Raw genomic sequence first — 22,889 nt, 5'->3', positions numbered from 1 at the left:
AATGTCAACAAATCTGCGTTGCATCCAGCAGCGTATGAGCAGCCCATCTTCCCACTGTCCGTCTCTCCAGCTCCCACGTGGGCAGACTGATGGCTGCATTGCTAACCTTGCCACCTTCCCTTGCGATTGCTGGGGATCCTTTCTGTTAGCGCCTGCATTTTACTCATCGTGAATGAAACAATATTTTTGCTGACTCTTCTACTTCCCTCCCTCCAGAAGAGCAACTGAGGGGCTGAGATGTTTTGCTTATGACCTCTGGTGGTAAAAGGAAGGCTTTACAAACCCATTATTTGCACCAAAAATGACCATGAAAGAATCAGGCTGTACCTTAGCTGGGGATGGGTTTTTACCAAGCACCGAATTTCCCTTAAACACATCCTTACATGATATTGAGTTGATTGAATGAATGCAGTCACGCAAACAGTGTCATCAGCAGAGACACGATGGGGGATGTAAGGAGCTGTACTTACCCGCTTCTCAAGTGCTTGCTCTCCAGGAGTGTCCTTGCTCCACGATGTTTTATTTTACTACATCTCCTGCTCTAATATAATGTGCTAAAAATTATACACTTTTTTAGCACTGAATACGTTGTTTATAAGATTCAATTTACTTCTCATTTCCCAAGCATTTTGCACCAGATAAGTCATGATCCTTTTTACACCCATACAAATATGTAGGCAGGGCGGAATCCAGCCAGATTTTGGTTAACTAATCTGCAGAACCGCAGTGAAGTGTGTGCATATAAAATGTTCATTAACTAAGTATATATAAATATTAACTGCGTATTACTGAGGAGGAAGTTGTGGAAAATGGAAATCAAGTAACACACACAAATTTGCATAAGAAAAGCAGTGCTGGGTACAGGACAAGATATCTGCAGCCTACTCTTGCCTTCAGACAGCTGTCAGCTCAAAGAAACAACCAAACCATTTTCCTCCTTTGTACCAGCCCTAGCTGCTGCCCCCATCTCCTGCCCAGCCTCTGGAGATGGGTTGTTGTGTCTCTGTTGTCCGGTGAATTAAGTCTCAAGGTTTACTTGAGGGCAAGAAAGGGAAGGTTTTACCCCTGCTCAAGCTGTGGGGCAGTTATCCCAGACCCCACAGCAATAAGGTCCCTCCCTGATGGAGAAGAGGAAGAGTTGAGGCTCCATCTCCCTTCCAGTCCTCAAGCTGCATGCAAAATCGCAGGGCAGGTTTTTTGCTAGAATCAAACAACCCTCTCCTAAACTGCACAGCAAAAAAGAGGTGTCATTTCCCAGACCCTCAGCAGTGCAGCAAAATCCTTCCCTGTGAAATTCAACATGGGAGAAACAGAACTAATGACACCGAAGGAAGGGGACAAACTGCAGGAGTATGCATGTGCCCTGCCGAGTCCTGCAAAGAAATTGGGTCACCGCGGTGAGTCTCACAGCAGGGACTCACCCTGCCAAAGCATGTCAGCCTACTTTTAGCCCTGTCTGCATGTAGATCTCACTAGTCTGTCCTTAGTTTTAAGCCCATGGATTTCACTGGGATCTTTCCTTTGCTTAAATCTTGCTGGTTTTCTGAGCTAGGTCAGCAAAGATGGCTTTTTTGAAGCTCCCAGTTTGTATTAATGAGGCTAGATGTTTCTGAAGTAGCCTTTTCAAAAGTTACTTTACAAATCTTTATTTTTTATTATCTGTTCCCTGAGAAAGGCAACATCGCTTTGAGTGCAATGTGGTATCAAAAGGGATGTCTGAGCAGTGGCAGCCACAGGAAGAGACACGCTTTCTTCTTTGATAAGTCAGGAAATATGCAATTTATTACCAGGCTAAGCAATTAAATTGCATTTGGGAAGAGTTTCATTATAGATCGCAGACAAAGTCCTCTCAACAGATGGACATAAAGTCTCCACCATATTTCAGACATTTGGTTGAAGACAGTCCAATTCTAAAGTCACTTTGACAACTTGCTGTACTACACGTGCCCCTGCTTCAGCACCTTTACACTAGGTGCCATGGACTGAAGAGAAGGGGATTTGCAGCCCAGATTCATGCCAGACCAGTATATCCCACCTCAAATCTGAACTGGACCTGAAAGTGCCTGTCTCTGGCCTTCCAGTGACCACAAACGGAGACGATGATGAGGATGAGCTGTTTACCAGACACTTCAGTTACACACATGAGTTTAAGTAGGACGAATCCAGACTGAAGAGTCTACAGTTGTTGCAGAGGAGGAGAGGTCCTGGAGAGCTAAGAAATGAGCTCTGTTAAATGTGGGGTGGTGGGGAGGGGTGCTGGAGAATTTGAGGACTCATCCAAGTGCACACAGACAGTCTGGGTGAGAGCCAGGGATGAACGCCTGACTCCAGTGCCCTTGTCCTAGCTGTCTCAGGGAGCTGTGAAATGGGTAGCTGCAGTCTGACAGTGTCGGTGTGTGTCGGCCTCTTCACCCAAGTAACAAGCAATAGGACAAGAGGACACGGCCTCAAGTTGTGCCAGGGGAGGTTTAGGTTGGATATTAGGAAAACTTTCTTCACCAAAAGGGTGGTCAAGCATTGGAATAGGCTGCCCAGGGAAGGGGTTGAGTCCCCATCCCTGGAGGTATTTAAAAGACGTGTAAATGTGGTGCTCAGGGACATGGTTTAGTGGTGGACCTGGGAGTGTTGGGTTAACGGTTGGACTCAATGATCTTAAAGGTCTTTTCCAACCTTAACAATTCTATGATTCTATGACAGCTCTTCCCAGGACTGGCTGTGAGAAAGGAGGATGAAAAAAGCCACCAGAAGAGCAGAGAGGCCTAGCCAGGTCCCCATCTTTTCACTGGCTAGCACTTCCAAAGCCAAGATATTCATGGTAGAGGAAGTTTACTGCATTTGTGTCAGACCTCAGAGATCTCTTACTGTGGTATTACCCTGCCAGAGTTTTGTCCCAGGGGCTTCATAGGCTTTGTACGTTTAAAGTATCAACCATGGTTCTGCAACAAGATGGAAGGCAGGTCCTCCTTCCTCCTGGGCACACACCACAGCATCCTGCAGGAGCAGGGTTCGTCACCTCGGCTCCATGGGCCCATTGCATGGTAGCCCAAGTGTGTTGCAACACCAATGGGAGCCCTACACGATGTCCCCTGCAGGACCATGGCCCGCACGGTGGGTGTTGTCACAGACCTGGTGACTCAGACCATCCGTGAACCAAAGTGCCTCCATGACACGGCATTTCCGAAGGCTGAAAAGTCCGAAGTCTGAAGAGGGGACGCCTGGGAGATCAGATGCCAGACTCCGGTCAGAGAGAACTCACCTGCCCCATCCCAGCACTGGCAGCGTGAAGGCTCTTCCACGCAATGCCGCAGGGTCCGACTGCCTTGCTGTGCTGCTGCTCCTTCGGCAGCTGCCCTTGCACAGGCAGGGTGGTAGGGCCACTGCAATGGCATCTGCCACACTCTTCCATCAATGCCATGCAGACGCTGTGCAACAGGGAGGGTTTGGTCCCATTTTTTGGTTTATGGCTAACTGGGAGTAGCAGAAAGAGACAAGAAGCCCTGCAGTTGCTTGGATGCCTCTAAAACCTTTTCTAGCTGGACAGAAGGGCCAGAGAAAGAATTTGCATTTTATAATATGAAATACTTACTTTGTACTGAAACAAAAGCATTCAGCTTCCTTCTTGAATTTCAAGTATTCAAGATGTTTTGAAAAGGAGAGTTTCAAAAAATCCACCAAAAGATGAACAATATAGTGAATTGAAAGTGCAGGAAATCCTTTGATATTACTGCGTTCAGATTTGACACCTCACAAGAGTTTTAGGGGTGAAGAAAGGAGAGAAGAAGAGAAAAAGAGTGCCTTTTTTCCATCTTTACATGCAATATGGGAGGCACATGAAAATGCTAAAACCCAAAGACCATCAGCAGGTGTTAGGTATTCACCAGACAGTGAGAGGAATGGAGCCAGTTTTAGCAAGGAGTAGCCAATGTTCCTGTGCCAGGCTGAAGGCCATGAGCAGAGACAGAGACAGGCAGCAAACTAAATTAGAAAACAGATGAACCAGCCAATATATATGCACAGGCCACGCTACAGCCCTTGCAATGCCTCCCCCAAATCTAACACCATCTCAACATGGGAGTCACAAAGAAGGGCACAAGGGAGACGAGGACGAAAAGACAAGGACAAAGAAAAGAAGGGGGAGAGCAGCGTGCCTCTCCAGCAGAAACCGGCTTTCCTCTTCTCTGTATGCTTTTCCTATCTTAATGTACAAAGCTTGCGGCCAGTCGATTAGATCACTCTCTCCCCCTTGCCATTTGTATGTCACATCTCTGCTTATCTTCGATCTTCCCCAGGGCAGGGACTGTATCTTCATGTACACAGTCTAGCTGCACTGCAACGCAGAGGTTAAGAAAAATAGGAAAGTGCTCACAGAGAGAAAACAGCACAGAGAGGGTTTTTTTCTTTTTGTGAACAATGGAAAAAAACATATGATAGTGTCTGAACTTGTTACATTTAACTGCATAAACATATTGAAAGTCTGCTGCCCTTTGTGCTCTCATTATTCCCATGCACCTATTTCCCTAACCTCACTTACCCTGCACAGCTAAGTATGGTGCCCTTTTACTGGAAATAATCTCTGCCCTTGTCATTGTTGAGAAAGATCACTGTAATGCTTGCTGTAGGGGAAAGAGAGAGGAAAATCGGTGCCTGATGTGCTAGCAGACAGTAAAACTCGAGGGTCATAGGAAGCCACAAATCTGCCAGAGATGATTAATTCAGTGGAGAAGGTGGAAGCCTAAAAGTTTTTTCTGTTTCCTTTGTACTACCAGATTTCTTTTTACTTCATGCAAGGGACAAGACAGAATTAGGAGAGATGTTTGAAATGAGAGGTCCCAGGGCACGGGAGGCATTGGGATACCGGGCTGTTGCAGGGCAGCATGCCACCTATTTGAGCATGTCACGCCTCTGTCCCATCCTGTGACATGGCACATTAGGTGATGTTAGATACAGCCTTTTGGCTGATCGGACAGGAGCTAGCTCCAATAGGAGCCAGGCTGTGGTGCTACCTTCCTCCTCATCCACAAATTCATGGTTTTACCTCTGTCTTTTGAGCAGCAAGGAGATGAGTTGTGTGAGACTTGACTGGGTAATCAAGGATGGAGAATTATTGCAAATATTAAGTGAAGCTGCCAGAAGCAAATCTTAAGAATCCCATAGTCCATGGGATTTCTCAGTAGCAGGATTTGTTAAGAAGGAGGGAACCTACACATCTGGACCAAAACGATGTCTTAGTTGCTGACCCCTTTCTGGAAAAGGAATAGCCGCCATCACACTGAACGCACCACCTGGCTGCCGCCTTGTCTTCCTACCCTGTCTTCCCTCCATTACACAGCTTAAAAAATACAGACATCTCCCTTTCACTATCAAGACCCTATGTAACCCTGCCCCTGCAAATACCCTTCTGAGCTTTCCTTCCCATCCCCTTACCCCAATAAAGCCCCTGGCATCCTTTCACTCTCCATTTCCCACTCTCGTTCTGCTGCCATCCCTTTTGCAGCTCTACATGCATGAAATAACCTCCAGAGAAAGCTTTTTGCATTCTTATCCTCTCCCATCAGGAAACGCCTGTCATGGACCTGACAAACAGTGCAGTAATACGGTAGTAATAATACACTAGATCTTCAAGATGTCCATGATGGACATATATATATGTATATATAAATGCAGGAGAGCTGTCAAGAGGATGTAACCAAAAGGACGGAGGACATTCTTCTTCCTCCTCCTCTTTCTTCATCCATTTCCCCCTGGTTTCTGCATTGCCTCTACATTTTGTCAGCAAACTCTTTTAACCAGGGACTCTATTTCTGTCACTGGATAGTACTTAAAATGAAAATAATAATAGACTAAAAACCAAACAAGGAAGTTATTGAGTAACTGGTGAGAAACGGGGATGTGGAGTGAAGGCAAGGCTTCTCTACAGCTGTGATGTTTCTAGAGGCAGGGAGGGAGCAGGGAAATACAGCAGCTCGATCTTAAACCCCCTCTCTCGCAGCTTTGGGCCCTCCCCAGAAAAGATGTTCACTGCAACCTCTTCCAGTTCTTGTCTGCTGCAGTGACTGCTAGTGAACCCAACACAAAACTGTTACTTTTATTATCCAGTAAGATAAAACGCTATATGTACAGCTTTCAGACTTGATTTTCTTTTAACATCTTTAAGACCCAAAGAGCAAGCTAACTTTTTGTGCATTTTTCTTATAATTTTCACTGCATTTACACATACACGATTCTCCTGGAGCACTAATCTAATAGAAGACAACTTTCTGCAAACAAGGATCTCAGTTAGTCCAAACCCAATAGTGATCCGGATGTCACGCAACAGATCTCTTGAAGGGCTGGGAATACAAATCTCACAATTTTTAGGCCCATAAGCTATGTCTATAGTTAATGCAAAATGGAAAAGGGACTGACTCCAGCTTGGAAGCCAAGGGGCAGGGCATGACTCATATCCAACCAGCTAAACCCCATGGCCTCTCCTTCCCACTTTCAAAAATTCCTAGTGTGGCCGTGTCCAAACTCGTGCTGGGGTGGTTCCTTAACATCCTAACCTCCGAGCTGCACCCAGGCGCTGTGTAGAGGACTGCTGGCTGACTTGACCAAACCTGTTTAGGGAAAATGCTACCGATGAGCTGCACGGGCATATGGAGGAACAGTGCTCAAACTCATGGCCTGGCCCTGTTTAATTTACTAGTGCAAACATGCCCATATTGCATCTGTTCCCTAGCAAATGCTTTTTCTTGTCCTTACTTTTTCTTGACAAGCTCACACAGCACTTAGCTGTGCATTGAAAGTGAGAGGCTCACGTCCCACTCTGTCCAGCAGAGCCTGCAGAAAGTGCTATATTGAGAAGCAGATCTGTGCAACATGAAATCCTGCGGGACACAACTTGCACACCATCTTCCCCTCTGCTTCTCCAGACTGACTGAGAAGGCGTTCTCATGCACACAAAGCTAAGCTCCCAAAAAGACCCAACAGCAGCAGACTTTGAATGCAAACTCTGTCTGAGACACACCATTTGTCAACCCATGACTTGTATGCATATAGGCACAAACAGAAGCAGAGGCACATTTTGAAAATGTTGTTCATAATAGAAGTGGCTGAAGAGATGATGTCCGTTCTTCTGCCCCTTCCTCCCCACATGCACTCCTAAGCCAGGGTGCTGGCCTGCCAGTCTGCCTTGGGCAAAAGAGCTGTCAGATGTGAGGCACACAGAATTGTCCTATGCTTTTGCTTTTGAATAAATGTAAACATGGTAACAGCAGTACTTTATAATGGACAAACAAGTTGCACATCATTTCGACACCCTGAACTGTACATGGTCAGAACAAGCTTCAGGAATCTGGGTGTGCATTGGAGTAGGAAAACGAATAGCTGGAAAGTGACCTCTGATGAAGTATATCAAAACTTTGGATCCAAACCTCTCTGAATCTTTGACTGTGAACTGTCATGCTTTGGCTGGCTTCTGGTGCCTCTTTTCTCCTGACTCTACAACCTGACAAATTCACTGATCTCCAAAGCAGAAGAAATTGCTATGACTGACAAGTGTGACCTCTTCCACTCTGCTGGCCGCAGAGTTTCACCATATAAAACATGCCCAGGAGGTAATTCTGTGTTGCTATTTGCAGGCATCCATGCAGGGAAGATCTGGTGTGTCATTTCTTGCACAAAGTTTCAGCTGGGATGGAAAGAATTTGGCACTTTGTGCCCCTGTAATTTTGAGGTTAAATACCTTTCCTGAGTGCTAATAACAAGTACATGCATTTAGCTTTGGATTCACAAAGACTGTGTGTAAAACTTTCTCCTGGGAAGGAAAAAGGTATATTTGTGATACCTGGTGCCTACTACGTCCATAGCGAGGATCAACTGGAACTCACCACATTCTTGCACACACACATTTCCTTCTGTGGAAGATACTGGTGGGGGAGGTAGGGTTAGTGGATTCCTGGGCACAAATGAGGGCACATGGGTTCGAGACCTTCTACAAGACTTCCTAATCAAGATAAACCTAAAGTAACTTGGGCTTATGCAATAAGTCACAGTGTAATCGAGGAGCCTCAAGTAGTGAGGATTTTGGTGGTTACTCTGTACGAGTTAGGTACCTTAATGAAATAAAGCTTCCCCCTGCTTTCTAGGAAAGGAAGCTCAGGAGTCTGAGCTCAAAGGGTTCCTCAGAGTGCCCCATGTCCCTGTGACGGGGGAACAGAAAGTAGGACCAGGTGATACGCTGCATCTGCTCTGCAGTTTGGATGCAGCTCTTCCTATAATTTCCAGTTCATTCATTTATTACTTGCCATGATTGATTTGTTCAGTCATGCGACAATAACTGAATATAAGCTGGTTATTCATCTGTTCTGTATGCTATCCAATATGTAAGAAATGTGTTCACCTTTATGCAAGCTTAACAGGCTTGAAGCATCGTTTATTAAAGCAGGGAGAAAAATAACGTTAGATTGGATGTGGAATGTGTCTGGGAAAAAAAGACAGAGTTCTCCATTTATGAAAACTGAAGTCCTAGAATTGATATTATTCATTTCATCTGAATAATTAAGCAATAATGACCATAGCATGGGCTATTTCAGGCAATTAATGATCAGCTCTAGAGGTTGATGGCCTGTGAGGAAGCTAAGGGACATTAACCTCTGCTGGCTATTAGTCATTCAGATATTGTCATGTGCTGACTCTATTGCAGATTCCTCCCATTTTAAAAATATAGACGTTAAAAGTTACACTAAAAGCATCCGCGGTGTAATGACTGTAAGTGAGCCAGACATCTCTGCAAAAATAGCAAGCAGCAGGGTCAGTGCTGTGATGGCCCAAAGACCTCTTGAGGACGTCTTGACTTCTGTTTGAGTCTTGGGGCTGTAGCGCTGCTGATGGCCGATGGCAGAAGGGTGAGGAGGCTCCTCTGTGTGCTTCCAGTTCTGGATTCAAGGGGGTCCTCTCTCTGGGGGCTGCTTTATGCACACCCGCCAGCATGAGGTGTCCTGAGAAGAAACTAGAAGGGGAACGTTGCGTGTTTTCCTTTACCTGTGCATGAGTTTCAGCCCTTTAGGAAAGAAAGAAAGAAAGAAATAGGAGGAGGGTGGAAGGTATTTGTGAGGTTTTTGTATGTGTGTATGTATATGTATACATATATATACATATATGAAAGAACGTATCCAACACCAAAAAAGCAAAACATTTGCATATTTTTTGGTAAAGAGTACTTGCAAGGGATATTTATTTAGCCTTTCTTTTAATGAGAACTGGTTAACAGAAAACACCTGATCTGTCTTCCTCCCATTCTGCCCAGACTCTTCCCTTTGCTAAACTGTCCCTAGGCTGGTCACACAGCACAGAGATTGTGGCCGAACAAAGATGAAACGGAGCTTCAAGATATGTTTGAATAGTTTTGTCCCCAGCACCATCTCAAACTGCAACCCCAAATGTTAGACGGAGACTGACTATGCAGTTTTATAGCACAAACAAGTGTAAAAAGCCACAGACCCCCAAATCTGCAACAGTCTGAAGTGGATAAAGGGATGGGTCAGCTGGCCATTAGCAGAGAAGAAGGAACCAGAACCAGAATAATAGTTATTTCTATTTCAATGGCAGAAAATTTACTTTTTTCATTTTTTTATTCTTGTTTGTCCTGGGGTAAGGGATTTTTTAATAATGAAGTTATATTAGATATGTTCTACCAAGTCACATTTGTTGCTGGTGTAATTTTGCCACAGACGAAAGCAGTTTAATTCATGTGAGATGGCGCTATTGCTTATCTCACTGGGACATTTACAAAAACACTCTGGAGAGAATCAAGAGTGTGAAAATTGTAGGAAAATGCACCTAAGCAGCACCTACCACTGCTATGGAAGATGGAATTCTTATATGCTGCAGAGTTTATTCATTTTTTTATATATTACTATATCCTCAGGCTCAAAGTATAATTGCTTTTTCATTGTGAAGAACAGAAAAACTGATGCCATCAGATCTAGTGTAGTGTTGGAGCAGTGGTGACAAATTATAAATACACCTTTTGTTGTGGCCTGTGTTCTAAAACTGCATCCAGATTTCACACCAAATTGGCCTATTCAGCTCTAAATCCATGGTCTACAGGTTCCTCTGTAGTGCTGCCCTTTTTTTTGGGTGGGGCATTGGGGATTTTTTTGTTGGGTTTTTTGTTTGCATTGTAGTTAAAAAAAAATCAGGAATAAAACAAAGGTGGGGAAAAAGGGAAGGGAAAAGATCTGTTCCTAGAAGGCCAGTCCAGAAGAGAGAGCCCTGCTTTAGGTCTCTCTCCACCCCTGAACAGACGTTACTAAATTGTTTGCAAGCAGAAAATGAGCAACAGGTTATAAACTGGCAGCTTGGCCTGCTAGTGCCATGGCAGGACAAGACTGAGCTTTGCTCTGGAAACACCCTGTGCTGCATTTTCTATTTGCTGAGGGTCTAATTTTTTGATCTTGGTGTCCAGAGAAGCTGTCCCGGTTGTAATTTCTTAAAAGTGTCATGTCTACGACATGGGATTTGGGAAGATCATAGAATCATAGAATGTTTTGGGATGGAAGGGACCTTTAAAGGCCATCTAGTCCATCCCCCCCAGCAATGGGCAGGGACATCTTCAACTCGATCAGGTTGCTCAGAGCCCCATCCAGCCTGGCCTTGAATGTTTTCAAGGATGGGGCATCTACCACCTCTCTGGGCAACCTGTTCCAGTGTTTTACTACCCTCACTGTAAAAAATTTCTTCCAGTCTGAATCTACCCTCTTTCCTCTTTTAGTTTAAAACCATTACCCCTTGTCTTATCGCTACAGGTCCTGCTAAAAAGTCTGTCACCATCTTTCTTATAAGCCCCCTTTAAGTAATGAAAGGCTGCAATAAGGTCATCCCGCAGCCTTCTCTTCTTCAGGCTGAACAACCCCAGCTCTTTCAGCCTTTCCTCCTAAGAGAGGTGCTCCATCCCTCTGGTCATTTTTGTGGTCCTCCTCTGGACCCTCTCCAACAGGTCTATGTCATTCTTGTACTGAGGACCCCAAGGCTGGACACAGCACTCCAGGTGGGGTCTCACCAGAGCAGAGTAGAGGGGCAGAATCACCTCCCTCGACCTGCTGGCCACGCTGCTTTTGATGCAGCCCAGGATACGGTTGGCTTTCTGGGCTGCAAGAGCACATTGCTGGCTCATGTCCAGCTTTTCGTCTATCAGTACCCCCAAGTCCTTCTTGGCAGGGCTGCACTTAATCCCTTCATCTCCCAGCCTGTACTGATACAGGGGATTGCCCCGACCCAAGTGCAGGTCCCTGCACTTGTCCTTGTTGAACCTCATGAGGTTCACACAGGCCTACCTCTCCGGCCTGTCCAGGTCCCTCTGGATGGCATCCCGCCCCTCAGGCATGTCGACCTGCACCACTCAGCTTGATGTCATCTGCAAACTTGCTGAGGGTGCACTCAATCCCACTGTCTATGTCATTGATGAAGATATTGAACGGCACTGGCCCCAGAACAGACCCCTGAGGGAAGATGAGGGACTCAGGGAACTGTCCATAAAGTTTCAGAAGAAAACAGTTGAAAGGAGGAGGACATGGAAACAGTCTGACCTTATCAACCCTGTGAAGTCAGCTGCCCTGTGTCCCTCTCTGGTTTAATTAAGGCTGGCAAAATATGCTTGCCTCAGCCCAAATCTTCTCTCTCAGTCTTTACTGTTGTGATGAGTGCAGTGAAAACACTGAAGCTATTTTGTTCCCTCATAAAAAAAAAAAAAAGCTTACTTTTAATGGGTAATAATTTTTCAGCTGGTTGAGTTTCCCTGGCAATTAGATTTATCCTCCTTAGAGTTTTTGTACTACTCATGTTTTCATAGTCTCTAGCTTGATAGCCTAAGTGTTCAGAGCAGTTTCTCCTGGCCAGGCTACTCACAGTGGTACAAACTAATGGCTGAGAAGAAATCACCTCAGCTTTCATCCTTTCTTTTCTTGTTCTTCTTTTTATGGTAAGGTTAAAACACTCAAAGTATTCGTATATTTTGCTCATTTATTATTACAAGGAATAAATTAATTTCAGATTAATTTAGAAAAAGATGCAGTAGATGCCTTGTACACAAGAGGGCAGATCTGCTTCTCCTTTCATCATCAGCAGTCCCCTATTCTACTTTGCTCACCAATAACTTCTGCTTTCAGCCAGGCATCTGGGGCTGGATGTCATAGAAAAAGCATGGCTGTAAGGCAGGGTTTTAGTCTGAATAGACAATTCTATCTAGGGATGGTCTAAAGGCCTTTTATGCTGCTAAAGCAATACCCATGGGAGTATAAATACACAGTTATAAATGCTCCTTTATATTATTATCACTGTGGTTACTGAACCTAACTTTTTGGTTTGCAAGCCTGAAATAAATAGACTGCCAAACCTAAAGAGGCAGGGTTCACACCTGGCTTTTTCATCCTGTCCCCCACCCTCTTTCCTCCCTTTCCCCCAGTACAATGTTGGAAGCTCAGACACCAGGTACTAGTTTCCACCCCTCTCTGCTGGCTGAAGATTTCATTTCAAAACCTTTTGATGGGGAGGAAATATCCCCCACCGAAGGCAGGCTGGGGGCTCTGGGGCTCCAGCGTGTTGCATGACATGGAACCAAAACCCCAGCATGGGTGACTTGCTGTCCCCTCAGCCCCACTTCCCCGGGGCATGCTCGCTCGGCACTGGCAAGCCTGGCTCTGGTTTAAACCTGAATTTAACCTCCCTGAGAGGAAAGGACAGTGTGTCTGAACCTGGAGCGTTTGCTAGCCCCTTCCCAGGCTCGCTCTGGGTACTGAAATGGGGAGCAGCCACCCTGGGAGACCCAGGCTGTGGGTCTCATTCACAGAGAAGCCTTCCACCCCACGGAGGAAGAAGGACTTCCGCAAATTTCCAGAGTTAATTCATGGCCAGTGCTGTGCTTCCCAGGGGAGCTGGCCGCTGCCTCCTCCTTCCCTGGAGAAGGACTGCACCCCTTTCCTTTGGCTCATAAAACACTGCTGGCTTTTCTGGTCATAGCACTGCTGGAGGAGCCAAGGCAATTTCTGTAAAACACTCCCGAAGGATGTAAGCAACCCAGTAGAGGTGGATGAAGTACAGTCCTTCTCCCATAAAGTCTTGATTTAACTTTAAAAAAAAAAAAAATCAAGGCCTTCTACAATGATACAAAGTCACATGACTACAGTGTCTTCACTAAGCCATCCAAAAAACAAAAGGAAGTTGTGAATTTTGAAGAGCACGAAAAGGCTTATTTTTTAAAAGGGAAAAGGCACTCTCTAGCAGACATCTTCCTTGTAGCACCTAGAGTCTTTTGGTGGGGGTCGGAATGAACACAGTGTTTGCCTTCCAAATGCCCTCAGAGAAGGTCTGAGGCAAGCGAATGGGAGAGCAAACCCAGGCTTTTTAAGAGAAGAGCAAAGGTCAGAAAAGCTCATCTTTAAGAAAGAAAACCAGGAAAAAAAAGAGAACTGGCCACAGTTTATCTGGCTGTTTTTTCCTTGTACTTTATGGTGTCTCCTGACTCTGTCACATCCCTTATATTTTATGTACAGGGGCTGAATATTGCTGTCACCAGTGTCACTTGGTAACCATCCAGCTAAAGGCCACCTGTTGGAGAACATCTCAGAGCTGAATCCCAGCTTTGAAAAAATCAGGGATATGGTTAAAGCCACTCATCTCAGACGTAATTAGAGATTTACTGAGACGTTGCTGGAAGAGCCTTTGGAACTTTCCAAAATGCTGGGTCGCTGATGATCAAGTGTATTTGTTTTTCCATTTTAGCAATCAATGAATCTGTGCTTGTGGAAAGGCTGCTGAACTATTTCTTATGTCAATCACATTTAGGGAAGTGCTAGTCATGTTCAGGAGTTGTTAATCATACATTAAATTAAATGAATGACACATGCTCTCATATGGTGTGGTCACCAAATGGCAAGTCCATCTTAGACACTCTCGCTTGCTCTCTACAGTATGCCTGTTTGGCCGATGAATAAATAATAATTTATGCTTTTAATTAGATTATTGCAGTGCATAAAGTAAATAACATTCCTATCATCTATTAGTCATCTTTTTCCTTTTACAGAGACCTCTGCACAGTCAAGCCATTAATGGAGCTACTGTATCAATATATTCCACAGTGCTGCTGAGAAATTGTTCTAAGGACTTGCACCCATTCAATGGGGAGGAAAAAAGGAGGATTGTGTGAGCGTGCCCCCTGAACAAGCCAGCAATGGAAGACAGCAAATCAGTTGTGTTAAACTGGGGTTTGCATTTCCTTGGCTAGATCAGTACGGGGAAGATGCATAAGGTATAGAAGTGGCATATCCAAAGGTATTCTCAGGCCTCGCTAAAAAGTACCTCTTTGGCTTAAGTATACGCTTGTTAATAGTGAAAGTGGGAGCATATGTGTGTGACAGTGTATACACCTATGTGTATATATAGATATATAAAAGTGAATGTAGGGAGTGTAAAGACAATTGATACGAATTAGAAAATATACTGTGCAGCAAAACACGAGAAAATATGAGTACACTGGCTGGCTACTGGAAGAGGACTTGGGGCTATTTACCTGTCCTTACCAGCTCTCTTCAGCATTTGCTTTTGTGCACTGCTGGTGCTGTGCTAGCTGCCTCTTTGCTCAGAAGCAGTACAGCCTGTCTTCTACCAGAGTCACAGACTGTTAGAGAAATTTTAATTCTACCAGGAGCAAAATAATTGCTGTCATATCAGCTGATTGCTAGAGGGAGACGGCAAACTATTTAAGATGATAATTCAGTGGGAATTTGTATTAGTGTTAGCAAAAAAGCAAGATGGCCCATTCTGATACTAATTTTGTAGAGGTCTTAGAGCACCATGCAAATCCCAGAAGTGTGGGAACATGGTGATTCTGTGTCAGCAGCAGACTAGCTCTGGCTAAGGAGCCTGATACTAGACATTAGCAAACAGACAATAATAAAAGGCCTTGAAAATCAACACAGGAGCAAAGGCAGAGAATTTAATTCATGCTGATCCGCATGGCGTTATGGAAAATCGATCTGTTTATAAAGAAAATATGATTTCCTTTTTTGATGAGATTACAAGTTTGTGTGATAAAGGAGCTTGACAGCAGAAGAAGTATTCTTAGATTCTCCTTAAAGAAATCCCTCATGACAGATGGGCTAGTGTTATCAATACAACACACTAAATGCCCTAAACTGTCTGTATGACAGCTACCAAAAATTGTTTGCTAATGGGTACTCATAAGTGGCCATTTCTAGTCATGTTCCACAGGGATCTGTATTAGAGTTGAACTCTGCTCATCACTTCAAATTGAGAAGTGTACATAAAATTATTTCTGGTAACAGGTATAGATGATGAAGAAAGGCATAGTGGTGAGGAAAGGGCGGCGATCCAGAATGACCCCAATCACTGGGGAAAGCTGTGCTTCAACATCTACCTGCAGCCTAGAGCATCCACAAGCACTTCTGGCTGTACCCTGCCTCAGGTGTGGTGTCACAGCCAAAACGTGCTTCGATACTGCTGCCAAGCAGGGATCATGCCTCAAAGGACCACAGTTGGAAAAGAGCCAGGCCATCCCCACAGGGACGGGAGCCGTATCCTCAGAAATATCAGCTTCCCTACAGCAGCTTGAGAGGTGACGGCGGACAAGGACCAGCACAGTCGCCCAGGGCAGCGCCAGCAGCCGAGATCCTGGGTATATAATCAGAGGAGCAGTGCGGTAAATTTAGCTCTGTTGTCTACACAGATACTAGCACATAATTCTGGTGTCCCCATTTTCAAAGGGACTTGAAAGGCTACAGAGACTGCAGTGAAGAGCTGCCAAAATGAATTGAAGGCTGGAAAAACTGCCGTGTACTCAGAGACAGGAAGAATCTGTTAATTCTTCAAAAAACAAACTGAAGGGAGATTCAGTTTCTGTGTGTAATTTCCTGTGTGAGGGGAGAAAAAAAAGAGTCTTAATATCTGGAATTTAAATCCAAGTGCATTTAAATCAGAAACAGTGACAGACGTTTTCAACTGTGAGGCTGCTAGTTGCTGGAACAAGGTACAAAAGAAAATGCTGCATTTGCCATCATTAGGTGTCTTCGAGTAAGGATAAATCTTTCTGGAGAAATTGTACCTTTTTCTTTTCCTTGGTTTGTTTTTTTCCCAGAAAGATATGGCACTGTGGCCTCTGTCATGAAGCAGACGAGAGAGGTGGTCAGATTTTAAAGTCTATGTGTTATTAACGAGAAGTTACTTCTACACATCAGGATGGAATAGAGGACATGGTCCTACGAAGACAGCGCAGGTCATAGCCATGTACTCAAGTCCATTAAATGTCACTGCAGTGTCCACTGCTGGGCCTCTGGGGCTGATACTTAATTTTAAAAATGGACTGGATTCCTTCCCACATGGTGGCTGTGTTATAGCAGCTAGGATAAGGTTGCTTATATGACTGAATTAGACCTGGGCACGGATGTGGGAGTCAGGTGTTGGCTGGAAGAGCGTGCACCGGGACTGTGTTTAGATAACCCGGATAGCACTTTCCAGTGCGGGACAGATACACATCCCCATCCAGCCTCACGCTCTTACCTGTTTACTTTACTGCTGCTGGAAGCTAAACACACTCCTGCTTTTCTTCAGTTGCCACGTAACAGCCCCGTCTGTTGTCACAACCCAACTCTTGCACTTGACCAAGATATCTTGGCTGTTTTTCTCCCTCCTCTATCAGATGTTAAGTTTCAAGTGACTTAGTAGGCTCTTTCTGGAAAAGGTAGACTTGCTTAAACAGAATAATTTCTCTAAGTATTTTTACCTATAAGTTGCAAATGTCATTCAACCCAAAGTGACTATTTTGTGTTTGCATAGTAGATTTCATGCACACTAGGGAGCATTTCAGACCTGCTGTGTTTAACTGCTAATAGGATTTGCAGCTATGTTTGTGAAGTCCAGCTACCTCATTTACTTCACTGAGCTTCAAGTTTATACACTGTGAAGAACTAAAATGAAATATTAACACCATACAGCTAAACAGAGAAAGCTTGTACAGTATCCTGCACTACATTTTTCTCCGTTTTCCAATGGAAAAAGGAAAAAGGCACGATAAAGCTAATAAAAAAAATCTATAGCAATGTATGGGCTTTAGAAAACATTTTCTTTACTTCCAAAATACCCTGACTCACATATAATTTATGTGGAGCATGCAGTTGATTTAGAGAAGACCTTAAAATGACCCATTAATCCAAATTCAATTGGAAACTGGAATAGCTGTAACGGATCTGTTGTCACAACAGCAGTACACAGAAGTCATAGGAACAGACTGAGAAGATAACACTGCTAAAAAGTAGATGTTTTCTCACAGGATCTTCATCCAGCTACAAACATTTTTGTAATTTTCAGAGAGATATAGCAAAGATAAAAATTATATTTGAAGTATTTTCCTTGCCTACTTTGTGTGAATCAAACTATTGCTTACTTTTTTTTGTCATTTAAATGATCATTTTACCTTATATTTCCCCTTTTTTTGGATTCCCCTCAGTGTATTTATATTTCTAGCCCATCCCTTCATTCCCACACATCAGCAGATCACTTACATATTAGGATTTACAGCACAGGATTCTGTTTATACCAGTAAAGAACTGAACCCTAATTGGATCAGTTCTGAAGCAGAAAACAGGGATAAAGCTCTTATTACCTTGAAGTTTGTAGGCCTTGGCCAAAGTTAATAAAGAAATATTTCTTTTTATTCTAGAGTTGACTTTTTTAATCTCCTAAATATTTGTTCATACCAACCATCAGTTCCAGAAGCATCTGCAGCCTGGGGACTGCTGGAGCTGCTGAGTCTGCAGCTGCCAGGCTTGGTATGAAACCAGAGGAGGGAAGCGCGGAAACTCTCCCTCAAGGTGGCCACGACATACACGGAGCCATCTCTTTGTCTCTGTCCCTTCCTGGAGGGAAGGGACCATGTTTTGTGGGTACACATGCCATAGTGGCAGGAAGCATGCTCTGCAGTGGCCAAGAGGAACACTTTGTGCAGCCCCTCTCCAGCTGACCAAAGAGGGGGAAGTCCTGAAATGATGGGAAGCCACAAGTTATACAGATGTGCCAACTGGGAAAAGCAAGTCTGTCTCATGGCATGGGCAACCCTGTGCCCACACAACTGCCAGAGACTCTGTTGCTGATTCTTTTCCAGAAGAAGTTTGCCCTTAGCCCCGGGTCTCCATCTTCTTCCCACCCCTCCAGTAAGGGAATACGCCTGTGGTGGCCTGAACGCCCTGTGACCTTTCACGTGCCCTCTACTCTTCTGTGTAGGTGGCTGCAATGGCTCACTCATGCTGAAGGCCTCATATGTCTTCCTTGTCTGAATTTGTGTGACCTTCCTACTGCAGGTGAGAGTTTCCCTTCTGCCTGAGAAAGCCCACCATGAAAAGTGTAAGGAAGCACACAAACCATCTGCATGATAAGCACGTGAAGTTTGTGGTCATCACTAGGATTTTTTAATTGTTGCTTGCAATGTGAGCTGATCCACTTCCCACCACACAATTTGCTTGGATACAAAAGGCTAGTCTTGTCTGGGCTGGTCACATGGATGCTTCCGTATTTGTTTGCTGTGTTTTTCTTGTTATTCATAATTTGTTTAGAACCAACCCTGTTCAAAGTCAAAACCAAGACAGTATGTTCAGTCACTCAAATTATAGGCCATTCCCCAAGGCAATAACCCAAGACTACAAATATTCATACAATGCCTTCAAAAAAAGAAGGAAAAACAGCAGCCTCATTATTTGGCAAGCAAGAGCTATGATTTTGCTGAGACTTGCTTAAAAGAAACATTATCAGATTTTGTTTTGTCCTCTCACCAAGGAATTTGTGCATAAGCATAAATTATTCAAGCATTCAGGATTTAGGGTATGCCAGAGTAAAAATGTCCATCACTCTACCCTCCATTTGCCCTATGTTCCTCAAAACAATCCTTCCGTGCTGGGCTGCCTAATAATCCACAAAATGTTGGCCTGCTGATTGCATGAAATGACTTTCTATCCCATGAAAAGATGGTTCATGTCAGAGTTATGAACTGCAGAAGCACAGGCTAGGAAAACTGTTCAGAAAGCTCTCTCCGTTGAGATGAGAGACATGTGGATGTTTACAGCTGTTGAAAGACTCAGCAACAAATTTCCAAGAAGAGGCCACAGGACAGTGATTGCACTAATAAAAATAAAGATGTTTTTCCTGGAGATGTACTTGCTGACTCTCAGCAGGCACAGGGGGAAGATGCTCACTGTTCACCATCCGGCAGGCGCTCAAATGTGGCCTTCTGGTTGTTGAAATGAGCTATAGGATCAGGGGGAGGTAGGGGAGATGTGCCTATGGAAATGTTATAAATGCCTAATCACAAGCAGGCTTCCTCAAACAGACTCTTTTTTTTGCTTCTCATGATTTGTAGTGAGAAGTACAGAAAGTTGCAGACCAAAAGGGTATTTCCTGCTAAATTGTCATTCTTGCTGCTACTCCTACAGTGCAGCACATCTAAACTTAGCTAACTGTAGCCTCTTACATTTTTTTTTTAATTTATTGCTTAGACATACCATACCTTTCTTTCTTAAGATCAATGTGATGATAGTAATTTTTGGATACTGGAAGTATACTGTGGGGGAGGATTCCTGTTCTTGTTCTTATCTCTACATATCTCTTTTCAGCCACTTTTGGAGGGAGATTACCAAGATGACTGGACTTTTAGTCATATGTCATTATAGTTTCCTCCCCCCGAAAGAAAGCTGTTTTCTAAATATAACAGCAAACATGGACAGACCCTGATTATGGGTAGTTTTGTAACACTCTTCTCCAAAGTAGCTGTAGTTTTGGCAATTTACATCAGTAGTACAGCAGCCTTATTCTCTGGGTACCTTTCCCACGTGGATAACCTGAGGTAGTGTTGTGGGTGGATCAAACTCTTTTTATTTCACAATGGCTAATGAGCAGCCATAGTATGGCAGAAATTTTTATGACTTCCATTTAGCTTAATCTGCAATCAGCTACCATTTCTTAGGTGAAATTACTGACTAAAATTCAGTCCTATGATCCATTCAAAAACCTTAAATGCATGGTTCACTTCTGACTTTACTTCTGGACTGTATGTTGACCTTTGTGTGTATTCCCTCTAATTTGCTAGTGAAGGTATAACAATGAGCGTCAGAAATAGCTAAGCAGAAAGCCCTAATCATACTTTTTATCCCTCATCAGAAGTCTTAAGACATTGTCATATAATTAGCCGAGGTGGTGCAGATGACTGACTGCTATGCAAACTTCATGGAAGAAGCAAGAAGAAGGAAAAGAGAAATCAGTAGAACTGTAAGAAATAAAAAGGTTCAGTTACCATGCTTTGTAACCTGAAAGAAAACCCAGTAAAAGCAGGAGAAAACAAATCATATGATTCAGTAGTTCAGTAAACCCATCTTTATATAGAATGTTTTGTTTCCACAATGTGTTAATTTAAATCAGTTCTGTACACGAACAAAAAACCTGTATATCCTCCCTTATGAATTTAAAGAGTAAAGGCCAAGAACAGTTCCCTCATTTGCTCCCATGACACAGCGAAGCTCTGCACAATGATCAAAGTTTTACCATAAATCGCAGTCCATGTGACCTTTTCATTTATTTATTTTTAATAGCTATCAAAACCAGAGGAGGCCTTTACACTATTATCTGAAAGGGCAATGAGTAAGGGTCAAGCTCTTTTTTTTCTGAAGTCAAACAGGCTGGGAACTAGTGTCTTCTGCACAGGTAGAAGATAACTGAACTCCACGGTAGGTGTGGCTTTCGCCCTGGCCATGGTCTGATCAGGGAAGAGATTTGGGGTCTGTTGATGGCTGATGAGTGTTTGACCAACACTGCCCATGCTGCCTGACCCATCTGCATCTGCTCCGGGAACTATTGACTCTTCCTCACTCAAAGAAACAACCATATCAAATTAATTATATTTCTCTCTCTCTCAACACTTGAATGAGGGATAGAATTCCTGTCTGGACTTGACTTAACATTTGCCAGTGAAGGCCATTAATCCCAGAGACAGGGAAATCTCCCATCTCATTTTCTCTTCTGCCTGAAGACTCCCCTCCTTTTTCTCCACACCTCTCTCCCGGACACTGTCGGAGAGATAACAGCCTCTCCTCTGGGGTGGCTGGGACTGGCTGGGGCACCCAGCGGGGAGACACCCTCAGTCAATTTAGCAGATCAGCCACGGCACAGGTATGAACTTGGCAGAGGTATGATCTGAACTACCCACCCTGCCTTTTCACCTCTGGACATCAGTGTGCTTGTTTTGCCTGCAGCATCTGAGTGACAAAGCTAGCAAGGCTGTGGAGATAAAACAGAAAATTACTGAGCAGATGAGGGCTGCAAAAATCCAGGGATGAGATGGAGCAGCAGGCAAGAAAATCTAAAGCTGAGCAGCCAGCAGAGAACTGGAAATAAAAGCCCATAGCTCTCCTTGGGTTTGCACAAATTTCTACTTTTATACCCATGAAAGTGACTCACAACTCCCTCAAAACTGAATGTCAGGATGACGAGGCAAACCCTGGCAGACAGCCTTCCCGTGCTGTTCCTGCTCTTGCTCAGCACTATTTCTCCCCTCCCACATGGCATTTTCTTTAAAACACTAGAGTTGGTTCTGGGGAAAGTTTTGAAATGCCAACACGAAGGCAAAAATAGCCTTCCAAATGCTTTTCCTAAGTAATTTGATACAGAGGAGCCTGACAGGTAAGGTTTTCAGGCAGCTGGACCCCGCAAAACCCTGACTTTTATGGCAGAGCAGCTTGTCAGGCACATTGCTGCAGATGTTTTTCTGTTCAGTCTTATTCTGTGTATGTGTGTGTGTCTGTGTGTATCACCCAACAACCATTGAAACCCCTTGATAATTTCCATATACATTGTTAGAGGGGTAGGGCTCTCAAATATAATATTTTTTTTTCTACAAGAGTCATGAAAATAAGCAGCTAGCTAGAGAAACAAAACCCTAGAAGCATATAGGGTTGAGGTGGTCTCCTCATTAGCCATCAGAGAATCCACACCGAAGGCCCCAAACAAAGGAGAGGCTTCAGTTTGAGGTTGTGCATTATTTGATAACGCTGAATCTAACACAAAGCCGTAAAAAAACCACTTTTTCCATTTTGTATTTGTATAGAGCTGTAGGATCTTGCTCTTGGTTTTAATTGCTGAAAAGTCTCTGCTTCTAGTTTTATCTGGTGTACATGTTGCATGTATACTGGCTTTTTTTCACATTTATTGTCTTACAGATAAAAAACCTCAACACATCCCTATTTTAATTTGTCTGTATTTTAAATTCTCATCATGGTCTGAACGGTACTAAGGGTTTTGACACACAAATGTAAAGATTTGCTATTTGTCAGCTAAAAAATCCATTACCTCAGCTTCACAAAACAAATGTTCTGGTTTGTACAAGTTTCTGGTCTCTGTCAGGGCTCCTAGGCACTATGGCAATACAGGTAAATAATAACTGCATCTAGTGCCAAATGGCACAGGTGCAAAAACAGTTTGTACCAGCTGAGCAGAAAATGGATACTCCCCCCTCCCTTTGCAAGGAAAATTTGATTTTCTGAAAAAAGAACAGAAACCTCTAGGTTATCGTTTTTTGTTTAAAAAAAGAAAAAAAGAAAAAAAACACCACCAAGAAGAAAAGTATTTTAGAAATGCCTCTGCAGTGACTGTTGAGAGCTGTTTATTAGTTCTCTCACATCCCCATCCTTTCCACACACAGCAGGCTCGCTGGGCAAGCGAGTGGTGGGAAGTGGTGGGGCAGGGCAGGAATCAAGCTGAGGGAGGAGAACTACTGAGCCACAGGTTTCATAAGGTCCTAGGGTCAAGGTTTCAATTAATTTAAATTGTTTTCTCAATAAATTAAACATTCATTTCAGAAA

Source organism: Nipponia nippon, unplaced genomic scaffold (assembly GCF_047370975.1).
Source record: "Nipponia nippon isolate SJK-2023a ecotype South Korea unplaced genomic scaffold, ASM4737097v1 scaffold_2, whole genome shotgun sequence".
In the NCBI taxonomy this organism is placed as follows: domain Eukaryota; kingdom Metazoa; phylum Chordata; class Aves; order Pelecaniformes; family Threskiornithidae; genus Nipponia; species Nipponia nippon.
This window is presented reverse-complemented; position numbering follows the sequence as displayed.